This window comes from Spermophilus citellus (assembly GCF_964194105.1).
Source record: "Spermophilus citellus genome assembly, chromosome: 7".
NCBI lineage: Eukaryota > Metazoa > Chordata > Mammalia > Rodentia > Sciuridae > Spermophilus > Spermophilus citellus.
This window is the reverse complement of record NC_138188.1, coordinates 119,023,700-119,038,204: the sequence shown is the minus strand read 5'-3', so window position 1 is coordinate 119,038,204 and position 14,505 is coordinate 119,023,700. Positions and strand designations below refer to the sequence as shown.

At 36.6% G+C, this 14,505-nt stretch overlaps 1 protein-coding gene across 7 annotated transcripts in view; it reads left to right on the top strand.

Annotated features, from left to right (window-relative positions):
- The window catches only part of LPP (LIM domain containing preferred translocation partner in lipoma), a 654,410-nt gene that overhangs the window by 156,108 nt on the left and 483,797 nt on the right, over positions 1-14,505 (top strand). For 3 of the 7 annotated variants that reach the window (XM_081302849.1, XM_081302851.1, XM_081302850.1), the window contains exon 3: positions 13,327-13,390. The exons of 3 other annotated variants lie outside the window; for them this stretch is intronic. The gene's annotated coding sequence lies outside the window, so the exon portion shown is untranslated. Of the gene's footprint in view, positions 1-5,650; positions 5,748-13,326; positions 13,391-14,505 lie in introns of all 7 variants that reach the window. One more of the 7 variants, XM_081302852.1, reaches the window with a different exon arrangement.

Genomic DNA, 14,505 nt, shown 5'->3' with positions numbered 1-14,505 from the left:
CACCACAAGGTAAGATCTAAAATTGTTCATTGGATCATATCCAACATACACTCCCCCGATCCCCAATCACACAAAGGCTTCTGTGGTGTCTAGAAACATCAAAAAGATCTTTCTGTGGCCTGCAAAGCCCTATGAGATGGGTTATCTCACACCCTCATCACTTTATTTACTCAGTAAGCTATAGACACACTGGTCTACCTTTGGCCCAGGTTGTAAACCACGCTTGTCCCCACCTGACCTACCTCTGTCTTTATACTATATTGGCTTGAAGTTGTGATGTAAGCATTAGCTCAAATGTCATATTGTTAGATGTCTTTCTAATCTTTGACTAAAGTGGCACACCCTCCTGCATTCCATCCCCTGCCCATGATCTTGTTTTATATTCTGTCTAGTAATAAAGTTTCTCTGGATGCATGATTTATATATATTGCAAACTGTTTTGGTGAGAGATAGTTTAGTTTTAATAATAATAATGAAGATTTCCTGAGTGCCTGCTACATGCTGGGTATTGTGTATAATAAATAAAATGATTTACTGGATCATTTCATTTTGATTATTTCCTTTTCCTTAATGGGTTATTTGTTTATCTTTTTGTTTTCCTCTTGTCTTATCCCTCAAGGAGCTAGACAAGGAGCTAACTTTTGCATCTCTGTCACTAAACTGGAAGATTTTTGAGCAGGAAGTGTTGGTTAAGGAAATGATTGGCTCCTAGTAGGTTATCACTTGGAAGTGTGACTATATGAAAAGAAAGAACAAAGAGTTCTCTGTCATGTTCTATTTCAGATACGTTTCTGAAGAAAATACCCTCAAATTTTTCTTATCTTTCACCCAGGAGAAGGAATCAGGTACTGGAGCTGATTTAGGATTTGTTCTAGTGGCCCTGAATGTAGATGTAGAGCCTGGGATTCATCCGACCATGCTGGGAGAGAGGTTTTTGAGTGGCAACTTAATGAGAACAAATCTTTTCTAAAGCCTTAAGTTTGGCGTTTGGCATGGTTAGAAATATCAGGCCTTCCGACTTTTACGTTCTTTGTGCGCACGTCGGTAATGTGCGTATGTGAACCTTTTTATTATTATGGACTCAGCCGGCAGTAACCATGGTGAGTAGACCTATCACACAGCATTTTTCTGAGTCAGTTTAAAATGCTGACAATTAAATATACCGTACTCTTTTAAGCAATCCATCAGTCTCCCTTGTTGTCATGGTGACCGGAGTATATTTAGAAATGTGACAAGTACACTGAGTTCAATTGCACTTTTGCCAAAACATAGTTTTGCAGCTAAAATTGAATTTCCTGATTGAAGATCCAAGTGCTGTTAAGGGGGCATGATGGTTTCTATACATTATGCTGGAAGTATAACTTACATCATTCTATTAAATCATCCATTAAAGTCTTATCATGCTTTGAAGGTATTGCCGCTTTGAAGTGGTTATACTTAAAGTTGATGAAATGGAGTGAAATAAAGGGGCATTCTGCTTTTTCCATTAAAAGTGAAATTGGGCCTTGCCACTGTAATTAATGATTAACTCAATATATTTATAAAGAAATTGTACGTAAGTGTGCATATGTCTGTTCCTCGGGATAGATTTCTGATTTACAGGAATTTTTCAAGGGGCTTCTTCCCTCTGTCCTGCTTGTAATCTATTCTTAGTAATATGAGAACATCCTTTTTTCTTTGGCTCTGACCTCAGATTGACAAGCATCCTATTTTTCCCCCAACCACATTCCTTTTAGATCTTTTTGTTGTTGTTGTTATTTTTGTTTGAGACAGGGCCTTGCTTAGTTACTGAAGTAACTAAGGGCCTTGAACTTGAGATCCTCCTGCCTCAACCTCCTGAGTAGCTGGGATTATAGGTGTGCACCAGCACACTCAACTTTTTCTCCTTCTAGAGTTTCAGTGAGGTAAAAAGATAAAATAAATTATGACTTTTTGCCCAAAGGGGGAAAAAACCTTATCTAATTAGGAAATTGGTTTGAATCCTCACTTCCTTGTCATCCTCTGTCTTGTCAACACAGTGCTAAGAACCATGTTGGGTCTGCATTACTTGCCCTTTTGGTCACCTAAAGTTTAGGAACTTGCATAGTTGCTGGGTCATGCTTATAACTGTGATTTTATTCCTGGCCATAGACTGATTGTTCTGCTCTTGAGGTGAGAAGCCAAAAACACTCTTGGGTAATTTTCCTTCCCTTTTGTCATCTCACTAAATGAATTGGCAACTGAGATAGATTTTGAGCTTCTGAGAATATTCAGTTAGACTGCCTTTGTTTTGCCTTGAACATATACTTTTTGGCAGGTAAGAAAACATCATAGTTACAATAACAATGGTTAAAAGATTTACTGAGGGCTTAATATATGCTAGCGAGTGTGCATAGTAAACTCTTTAATAAATTATTTCATCAGGTCTACACAATTTTTTATGAAGTAGTCTCACTGTCATTCTCATTTTATATTAAACAAGCTCAGAGAGATTTTGCATCTTCATCAAGAGTAGTAATCCTAAGTAGTAATTCTGATCCAGGTGCCCTGTTAACCACTGCTTACCCTGTGGAAGGCACCGGTGATTTTTTTTTTTAACTAACCTGTGATCTACTCTTGGTGAAGTCATGCAGGTGTTTCAGTGTTTCCAGAGGCTCCCTGGAGTGATGGTTCCATAATGATGAACAGGTAGCAGGATGTGAAAGTAGAGCTGAGCCACTCCATCTTTCCTATGGGTTTTAGAAATGAAAGTTAGTGATGAGCAGAGAGGGGGCATAAATCCTGTGTAGCTCAATGGTTACATCTCTGGATTAGTTTCTTAAAAATGGGTTTTATTTATTTATGACTATTGGTATATGCCATATTGGAACTTAGTAGAAATTAAGGATATCTTAATAAAAAATACCCATATATGAAAATATATATGTACATTTTTGAAAACAAAGTCAGTGAGAAAAGTCTTATCTGGATTCTGTATTTAATGAGTTAGGATACATATTTTTGATTCAAGTTCATAAAGAAATCCAGCCTCGCCTAACTATCTGGTTAGGAAAAAAGGAAAAAGAGAGGTAATTGTGGATTTTCTTTTTAGATATTATACCAAAATTTGACAGTTTTTACAATGACTAAAAAAAAATGTGTAGCTTATAAAGGTTAATTACAGTGTGGAATTTGAAGTCACATTGAATCTCTGTTGTATTCAATCCATTGGTCTAATTTTCACTTTGGTTGGCTCTCTTCTTTTGATTTTGTAACATTGTGGATTGGTCATCTGGAATATAAAGGTTCACTGAGTTCTGCAGATCTTCCATACATTGACATATTTTATTCTATAATGAGAAGAAAAGATAATTTTCATTAATTTTACCTCCAATTTCGTCAAGAAAATATTTGATGTATTAGGAAGATGTTAAGTACACCTTAATATATGTGAGGTTTTCAAAATTATAATTTTCACTTTAAAACTTGAATCTTATTATTGGCAACAAATCCTGTTAGTTGTTTTCCTCTAAATGATAGGCTTTCATGGTTTATTTGTAAGAAAATGTCTGGCAAAACCCAAGTTTAAACAACTGTAATTTGTCAGTCATTGTTTCAAGTAAAATGACGTTCTCTGGAAGGATTGGTTAGTTAGCAGCTGTCAAATCCAGCATTTCTTGGAAATAACTATTATAGTTTGATATTTAGCCGAGGTACTTCATGGATACTTTCCATTTCCTCATACAGAATTTTAAGAAAATTTGTATTCAAAGATAGAGATTTAATACTGTTGTTTTTTTTTATTTTGTGTTTTTTCTTTTTTAGTTATACATGACAGTAGAATGTATTTTTACATATTATATATACATAGAGTATAACTATTAATATTTTTTCAATGCATTGGGACGGTTTTAGTGAAACTGGCTCTCTGTCCAGCTTAACTGTATGTGTTCTGTTGTGAGAAATACAATGACTACCACTTCAGTTTGGTGTTGCTGCCTTGATTCATATCAAAACTCCAACAGTTTTACCCACAATTGTCTTTGTATCATTAGCAGAAATGTCAGTCAATACAGTGTGAAAACCTCATTTCGTCTTAGCATTCTGATAAAAATAGTTTTGAACTGGTAGATTTCTGGAAAGGTTTTGAGGACCCTGACATATGTATGGATCACACATCAGAAGCCACTGATAGAACCCAGGACCTTTTGGGTTTTTTTTTTTTTTTTAATTGACACATAAGGATTGTACAAATTTAGGGGGCACATTGTGGTATTTTGACACATGTATAATGTGTAATGATCAAATCAGGATAATTAGCATTTCTATCATCTCAAACATTTATCTTCTCTTTGGGGTGAAGCATTCAAAATCCTCTCTTCTAGCTACTTCAAAATATATAACAAACACATCATTATCGACTTGACTCACACTGTTGTAGAGAGCATACCAGCACTTATTTCTCCCCACTATAACTTTGTGCCTATTGACCAAACTCTCCCCAGCTTCTTTCCTCTCTGCTGTCTCCAGCCTCTGGCAACTGCTGCTCCACTATGTTTATGAGATCTACTTTAAAAAATTCCACCTAAGAGTGAGTGAGATAATGCAGTCTTTGTCTTTCTGTGCCTGACTTATTTCACTTAACGTAAGTAAACTTTAGGTTCATTCAGGTTGTCATCAATGACAAGATTTTATGGCTGAATACTATTCCATTGTGTATATAAACTATATGTTCTTTATCTATTCACATGTTGTAGTGGTATGTGCACATACACACACTCACTCACCTACAAAACACACTTTGGGATATTGTTCAACTTTAAAAAAGATGAAAATTCTGACACTTGCAACAACATGGTTGTTAATAGGACATTATGTTAAGTGAAATAAGCACGGAAGAGAAAAATACTACACTATCTTTCTTTCACATGGAGTCTAAATAGTCAATCCTAGAAACAGAGTATAAGATAGTGGTGTTCAGGGGCTGGATGGAAGGGCACTGGGGAGATGTACAGCATAGAATAAATGATAGTTAATCTATTGAATATGTGAAGTTTGATAACATCTTGAATCTCCCCATTGCATGCCCGCACACCATGAGATTATTGATGTGCATGTATGAGTAAGGTATAATGAATCCTATTTATGTATAATTATGATGCATCAATAAAAAACAAACAAAAAAATGGCAATTATATAGAAGTGATCAATCCACGTGTAGTTATATCAAAACATCAGGTCATATAAAGTAAATATCTGTAACTTTTGTATGCTAATGATATCTCAACAAAGATGTTAAAATTGATAAAAACAATCCAGTCCTTTTATTATACATGAGAGGAGAGTGGAAGGAGACCTGCTTAGGGTGGTGGCATGAATAGTGACAAAGCTGGGCAAGAACCAAGTTACTAGTGAATTCCTCTTTTTATTTATTTATTTAATCATTTTGATTCCTGGTTCAGTTTCAGGAATTTCAAGGTAAATATTTCCAAATTTCTTTACTTTCCTTTCATTTTTTCTCTTCCTCTCCTCTCCTCTCCTCCCCTCCCCTCCCCTCCCCTCCCCTCCCCTCCCCTCCCCTCCTCTCCTCTCCTCACTTTTCTTTCTTTCTTTTGTACTGGGGACTGAGCCCAAGGGTGCTTAACCACTGAGCAATATCTTTAACCTCTTTTTACATTTTATTTTGAGACAGGGTCTCCCTGAGTTGCTGGGGGCCTCATTGGGTTGCTGAGGCTGGCTTTGAACTTGCAATCCTCCTGCCTCAGCCTCCTGAGCTGCTGGGCTTACAGGTATGCGCCACCGCGCCTGGCCTCCAAACTTCTTTCTTGAAGATGATGATGACAGATGTACATATGTATTGACTGATTTAGGATTAATTCTATTTTTTTTTTCAAACTATCACTTTTTACAGTTTCCCTGCTCTTCATTTACTCTGCTCTCTTCTGCTTTGCAGTGGCAACTAGGGTAGTTCTAAACAGAACAGCTGTTTTCTTTGCCAAGCCTGAGGAAAGTGACAGGATCCAGTGACTCCTTGTTCATTTTTATGGATAAAACTCAGATTTTATCTGTAGGGGGAAAAAAGAGTCCATGAATTTGGGTTGAAGGGACCATTTTTTTTCTAGATTAAATTAGGTAAAATTGTAGGAAAGAAAGTTCTACATACTGCTATCATTTTCATATTCCTACATGTCGTTTCCCTGGATACCCCCTCCATTATTCTCTTCCCCCTTCCTCTTTCTCACCCCCTCTTTCCCTATCCTTCAGGAGGGAGTTTGCCCAATAAATATGTCTCTTACCTTTGCTTTTGGTTATGGGTAATATTTGGGGGGGGGAATCTGTTTCCTTTAGTAAAACTAGTCACACTCTGAAATTGTAATGAAGAAGGCTGAGAAAGGCAATAGAATTGGACCCAGATGTCATATGTTCCCTTTAACACCTCTCTTCCATTTTAGAGTGGTATTCTGGGGGAGCTAGGGTTGTGGGGGGCCTCTGTGTGTGAACATTTGTGAGCAAATCTGGTAACTGTGTGAAAGGCTTGCAGAACCTCGACTGTATTGTTCTCTTATTTTCAAACAAGTTGGATATTGTTATGCAAGACCCCGTCTTTTCTTTCTTCTCACCCAGCTTTCACTTGCCTTCTCCACCTGTGATCTTTTTGAGTCAGGTTTTATTAGCTTCTTCCTGATCCTTCATCCATGTCTTTCTTGGCTCCCTGGAGGAACAATCCCATTTAACCTTTAGTTTACCCTTGTGCATTAGCAGTGCTAGTCCTGGAACTCCAATGACTTTTTTCTTTCTACAAAATTGATGTTTCCTGCCCTTGTTGGTTTCTGCAAACCATTTTGTCCTCCTCTTCGTTCTCTGTTAAGTGTGGTCTTTTCTAGCAGTGTGTAAGTCTAGTGGTAGCTGACTGAACCCTTCAAATGTGTTTCCTGTCTTGTTTAGGCTTCCGAAGGTTGGGACTGTCTCACGCTTAGTGAATCATAGAAGCCCTGAGGAGGTGTTGAATGGATTTTACCCAGCGTTCTTTTCTTTGGAGGGCATCCTTCAGATTTTTTATCTAGAGATCTGAGCTGTTGTCTCTCTCCCACTACTGTGCTGCTAAACTCTGAAACACAGAATACCAATGCCCATCTTTTTCTGCACACTCCCTCCCACTGCCAGATATCACATGTGCCTTGTCTGACAGATGGCTGTTTGGCCTCAACTTGAACAATTCCAGCTCTCTGTGAGGCAGTTGGTGGACAGCTTCATTTAAATTTTTTTTTTCTTTGTATGGCCCTGAAACTGAACTTTCCATCTTTTCAACCTCATTATTTCTAATATTGCATATTTTGGAAGAGTACAGTATGGCTCACACATGAGATGTCCTCAAATACTTGAAGAGAGCATGAATTCCCCCATCTGCTTTCTCTCCTCCTTCAGACTTGGCCTTGCTACTTACATCGAAGGAAAAGCTATGGATGGTCATAACCTTTGTGCGTTCACCATTTCTACATCATTTTCTGGATTTTTACCATGTCATCCAATTATCTGGGCCTCTTTCAAGCCCGTAGTGGAAACAGTAAGAAGGTCTGGTCTGCAGGCTGGGTTATGATTTTTAGTACCACACTTATTAGACATATGTGAACCGGATGAGTTCAATTCATCTTTCTAAGCCTCGGTTTCCCCAGATTCAAAGTGGACATCATAATGACTTCCAAGAATATTTTTCAGGATAAATGTATGTAGATTGCTTTATCCAGTTGCTGAAACATAATATGGTTAGTAAAATTACTTTTTAAAATTTATTTTTAATTTTTTTGAATGCAGTTTGTTTTCTTTTTTTATATTTTTTTGTATATATTTAAAGTATATAACAGGATGAGATGCATGTATAGTAAGATGGTTGCTATAGAGGGACAAATTAACATATCCATCATCTCACAGTCATCTATTTTTCCCTGTTGGGACAAAAACAATTACAGTCTACCTATTTAACAAAAATCCTAAACATAGTGTATCATTATTAACAATAGTCCAGGTTGTTTTTACATTACATTTCAACTTGTTCATCCTATGATTTGCTACTTTGTAACTTTTGAGCTGTTTGTGCCCATTTTCCTACCCACACGCCTTCCTTTCCAAGCCTGGTAACCACTGTAAATTTTACTTATCTGGACAACGGATTTTTGTTTGGTATATCTAGTGATTCCAGTGATTCCCTTCCTTCCTTCCTTCTTTACCTTACCTTTTCTTTCTTTTCCTTCTTCCCTTCTTTTTTCTTTTTCTTTTTAGTTGTAGATAGACACAATATCTTTATTCATCTATTTTTATATGGTGCTGAGCATCGAACCCAGTGCCTCATATATGTGAGGCAAGTGCTCTACCACTAAGCTACAGCCACAGCACCCCATCCCCTACCTTTTTTTAATATACATGTAGTTGGTGCTTAAAATTCATATTTCAAGAGTCCCTCCCCGTCTTTCTCCCTCTTTCTCTCCCTCTTTCCCTCCCTTTCGGGATTTTATCAATACCTGTACTCCTGTAAAAATCCTCTTCATCTCTAAATTTGTTTTCTTTCTATTTTTATGTAGAACTTTATTTTTTATTCTTATGTAAAACACTATTTTCTTGGTAGATACTGTTTTCCTCTACATGAAATTTCTAAACTGTTCAGGTCTTTCTGATGCTTCTGAAAGGGTTAATGGTTGGCTCAGCTTGCTTTGCTCTTCACTGAATATCTCACCTAATAAATTTTGGAATAATTTAGTTGTATATTTTTTAAAAATTAAATGTTCGATTAGTTTCAGTTCAACAAACAATTGACTAAGCACATCTCATCAGGTATTCGTTGGTCTAGGTGTTATAGAGGGTACAGGGAATGCCTTGTTCATATGTCTCATTCAATCACCTTTTTTTTTTTTTTAAGTATCTACTAAAGGACTAAACTTTGAACTTGAGATTATAATTCAAGAATCTATTAGTCAAGGTCCCTCTCTTAAAGATGCACAATCAACTAAAAGTGATAAATCAATGCAGTAATTTCAGTGGTCTGTATGTATAACTGTATATTATGGTGGTCTTAAGAAAATTGCTTCATCAAACATTTTTGGATCTGGAGAAACTTCACATCAGAGGAGACTATTAAGGTTGAGTAGGGGCTCCAAGTCTATGAGAAAGACAAGAAACTCACTGGGGTTTGGTTATGTTTTGTTACAGGCTATTTTTGTGAGAAACAACCTCTAAATTGTGTTTGTTACTCTCAGCCAACCCCACCCATTGTGTGCATCCCAAATCTCCCATTCTTCTGCTCATTTTAGGAGCCTTAGGATCAGCAGAATAACTTCTCAAGATAGATGTGGTGGTAGTATGGGCTCACTGCGGGGACCCAGTTATTACATTAATGAATATTCTACATTTCCAAATAGGAATACAAACGTAAATGCATAAAAATAATCTCATGATGCTAGGACTCGTATAATTCTTGTAAAAATGTGTAGTGCTTGAGGGTTTCCTGAGTATCTTAAGTGCTGTTTCTGATAGATATTAGCACAAGAATTAACACTGAATAATTTTATGTGGGAGGTTTGCAGTTAATTTTTTCAAAGTGATCATGCTGTATTATCTGGCTTTACTTTTTTTATAAGACCAGGTCTATGCTTAACCAGGTGTCTAGGAAAAAGTCCTTTTGCTTCTCTGTGCCTCGGCATTGTTTTTCATTAAACAAGAAGATTCTTATTACTACTAGTAATAACACTAATTGTACCTCACTGGGTTGCAGTGAAGAATTGCATCATTTTTCTGTGAGAAAGGGCATGTATATAGCTGGTAACTATTGTTGATGTAAGATGTAACTTTTGAGTGACCAGATTGGCAGCTACTTTGTCAAGGTGGGTTCAACTTAATTAATTCTTACCTGGTTGTCCAAGCTTTTTGAGTTTGAAACCTTTTTATTTATTTATTTATTTATTTATTTATTTTGAGAGAAAGAGAGAGAGAGAGAGAATTTTTAATATTTTTTAGTTTTCGGTGGACACAACATCTTTATTTTATTTTTATGTGGTGCTGAGGATCGAACCTAGAACCCCGTGCATGCCAGGTGAGCACGTTACCACTTGAGCCACAACTCCAGCCCTGAAAACTTTTTAGTTTCATGTCTTACTCTTCTCTGATTATCCCAAAGTGCGTGTTAGAAGGCACTGTAATATTGCTCAGTGAGTACTTGGTGATGGCGCATAAATACGTTTATGTATCTCTCTCTCTCTCTCTCTCTCTCTCTCTCACACACACACACACACACACACACACACACACACTTTAAGGTTCAGCGTTGAAGTTGGACCATGAACTTATCTTTCCATTGGGGATTCCTGAAGTCTCTCATTTAATTTCTAGATTATAAGTTCCATTGATAGAACCCTTATAAATATCACATTAAGAAGTTGAACATTACCTTTAGGCCAAAGCAATTTACGTGTTAAAAATCTGATTAATTTTAACACAATCAGCCAGTGTGTCAGATGATTTCAGTGCCTCTGATCGATGCTGACAGGCGAGGAAATTAAAATCAGGGAGGGAAGCAATTAAATACTGACAAACATTACTTTAATGAGACAACCAAATCATTCATAAGCTATGGAATATGTTGTATTCTTGATAAGTATCTTAGGGAGGCAGGTGAGAGAGTGCATTTAAAAATGTTCTTCCTTTGGGATTTGAGGACTAGAGTGGAGGACATTCCATATTTTCTTATAATGCCTGTGTATTAACCTAATATTTGCTTGTTTATTAACCTAAAATTTCAATTGCTTCTGTGGGGTGAGACTTCCAGGTTTAAAATTATGGCACTATCTAATTTAAACAAATCTTAGACCAAGTAATTCTCCTTCTACTACTTCCATGGGAAATATAGGAAAATGCACAAAAGCTAGACAAAATAATTCTTAGTCTTTCCACCGTGGTTTAGTGAAAACATGGTCAAGACCTACGATGAGAGAAACACAAAAATGTACATTTTAGATTAAGAATATTTGGGAATTTTAGGGCTAAAACCAGAACACAGGTCCTTCATTTTCCACCCCACTATTGTATTCATATTAATACCCCATCAAGGAAGAACATCTGAGATAGCAGAGTTAGAAGGTTGCCAGTTTATTGGCTGTAATGGAAGTTTTTACAGGGCTCTGTCTTATTGCTCAGCTATGTGACAGAACTTAAAGATAACTCATGATGTGTGATATATTTTATGCTGGTGTAATGTCATTTAGACCTTTTGTTCATTATATTAGGATCATCAGGCTAAAGGTTATGCTGCAGAAAACTTATCTTTCATGGGGTGTGGTGATCGATTCAAGACACCATGGTTTGTGAAAAACAGATCTCTCTGCTTTCTACACTTACCATGTTCTTCATTTCCTTTCTCCTTTTTCTTTACTTCCTGTCATTTTTCTTGCTTCTCTCTTTCGCTCTTTTGTCTGAGCTTCATGTATTATGCCCTTTGTTTTATAAAATACAACAGATATTATTAATAATCCCCTAGCAGTCTCAACTAAGGTTTCATGAGTTTTGCTTTGCATGGATTCCAATTAATAGGTTGAATTTTTGCAAGTTTGATTATTTTTGGCTGAAATCACTTCTGGAGGTAAGAATATCTTCCTTGGATAGGAAGGTGATTTGACAAGGGTTGCAGCCATGCCAGGTCTGGTCAGCAGTCCTATAGTGTACAGGGGCAGCTGAGGATATCTGACTTTATTTCTGAGAGGATAGGTTGGGATTTGCCAATTGTCCCAGATGTTTTTATGGGTTATGGAGAATTTTATCACATTATGAAATACCCAGGAGCTACTGAGGACACATGAGGAGCTACTGAGGACACATGAGGCTGGAGAAGTTCATTGCTGGGAGACTTGAGCATTTCCCCTACTTAAGATGTGATTTATTGATGGAGGCCTTCATAAAACTCACTGGTGAGACTCTTGTTGTTTTATGACTTGTGTTTCGACACTTTGCCTGAGATGTTGCATCTGTGAAACTTCACTGGGGAGATCTGAGAAAGTGGTTATGGTAACCCTGCTTCAATCCCTCCTTCTGTCCCAGCTTAGTAATGTGTCACCTTCTGGCTGGACCACAGATGTACAATTGGGGTAATAAGGTCTCACTGGTGTTACATAGTAAGGATGATTTGATTCATAAGGACTCTATGCAATATTTACCAAACTATAAAAAACTTTAAAGATGATTACTGTTTAGCTTCTGGTAGCAGATTATGAGTTTTTTACAGGACATCTTATCAAATATATTCTTTTCTTAATCATGAATACTTTAGGAAAATTGGACATTTAAATAAAACTTCCCAGAGGTCTTATGCTTTTCAATAAATTGATCTGTTCAACTTTGTTCTTGACATTCTGTTGGAGTCTCCATCTCTGAACCTAAGGCAAAGTTATAGGCACAAATATTAATATGATGTGTGATTCATCAATGGGTCTTTCATCTGAAGCTTTGACTCTTGCTTTTTAGGGGTTGAGGGGACATTTGATTTGTTTGTTTGTTTGTTTGTTTTGGATGTTTTGTCTTTTAGAACAAAAAATTTTTGTGCTTTTTGTTGTTAGGTGAGGTCATGTGAAATTGATAGAAATAAGATATGTTTAAAAACACTAGGCGCGCTTGAATTCAAGAAATACCCAACCCAGAGACAATTTCCATCATCGTGTGCTTATAACATTATATTTTAATCATATAAACATTGGAAAAATGTTATCATTTTGTATACTACCTTTATAGATAAGGAATAATGGAGGAAAACTTTCCAGAAAAAGTTTAACACAGGACAATTTCGTCTGCGAATTACATATTATAAACCTAATTTACATGGAAGGACATTGATGCTCAGTGCTATACCAAGCCTTACGGACCAAATCAATGAGTTGTTTGGATTTTTCCCATCCACATAACATAGTAGAAGCTAAGATTTTTGGAAAATATAGATCACTGAACCAGCAAGCAGAACCCCTGGTTTCAAATTCCCACTCTGCCATGTTCTAAGTACTGTGCAGTGGTGGGTAAGTTAACGCACTTTTTCTGAACTTAAGTTTCCATATCTGTAAATGTTGTGCAGTAATGGCCATTTCACACACTATTTGTGAAGTTAAGTATGTGAGAGATGTTAGTTTCCTCTCCTCCTTTCTATCCCTTCTTGTTCCCTCATTTAGAATAGAATAATCCCTTTGTGTTTTTTCATAAGTTGCTGTGATGTGAAATGAGAAAATGAATGTAGAAATGTTTTGCACAACAAGAAACTGCTGTGCAGATATGAGAGGTTATGCTTATTGATGAAGAGAAATATACTTAGAGCTCAAGAGTAACTTCTACCTACTTCATTGACAGGCACTAGCACTTCGGTTGGCTGAACCTCCTGTCTGCTGTCTGCTCCAAGAGTCACCTGCTTGAGGTAAGAGAGGCATGGTGACTTCTTGCTCAGAAAACAAAGGCTCAGAGGCATCAGGGCCAATAATGCACAAGGTTGATGTCCAAGACAGTGACCTGCCTTCCATTTATGTCTTCCTAATTAATTTTCTTTTAAAATTCCTACATCTTAAGGTTCAATACTAAAAGCATGATTATCTGGACAGTATAAAAGATTCAGATTTAATGAGTATTTAATTATGTGTAATATGTTGTGTACTAGAATGTTCTTATTGTTTTATGGCATCTGCAGTTAGTATGTGGCAGGAGAACTTTTCACTTAGTCTCCTCGCCCTTCATCAAATGTATTTTTCACAATATTACGATGCCATAATTACCTGTCTCTGGGACCAAAGAATATTCTATCTGCCCAACAAATCATCTCAAAAAATATAATCCAATGTTGCAATAACAACAGCAACAAAATCCCAAGCACACAGATTATGAGTTAAAGTCTTTTGAAGCCCAGCACCCATTAAATTGCATACCACTTTACTGGGGACCCATACAAGGGAGGTAGGCCTTTGGCAGATGAATACATTGATCCTGAGTCTGCCCAGAAATGGAAATCAGTGTCAGGAAATCATTTTTAAAGAAGTGTCATAGTTGTATGATTTGTAGTGTGATTTTTTTTTCTCTTGCAGCTAACCTGCTGATAGTTGCACCTCCTAGTGAGCTCTCCTATGTAATTTTTTAAGAAGTCTTAGCTAAAGAAAAGGAGAAGTAGTCAACAGGATGTTCCTTAATGTAGTTGTGTTAGAATGAACTTGGTGGAAGATGTGATATCATCATTTCATGTTCTGTAAAGATTAGTTCTCCTTAATATGTTGTTCATATCTTGGATAAATATCATTCCATGACCTTGAACTACAAATATATGAGTTTAGTTGCATAGGCCTTTGGAAAATCTGAGGTTGGTTGGCTTTTTCCCAATTGTAGGACTTAGCAATTTGGAATTGAGTGGAAATTATGGTGTTAAGTTAATGCAATTTTCAAAGCTAACATTCATTATGTATTTTAAAAAAAGAACATACCATATACAAACAGGTGGATGGTGTACGGACTGGGAAACTTCTATAATTAAATCGGAGACAGCACCCA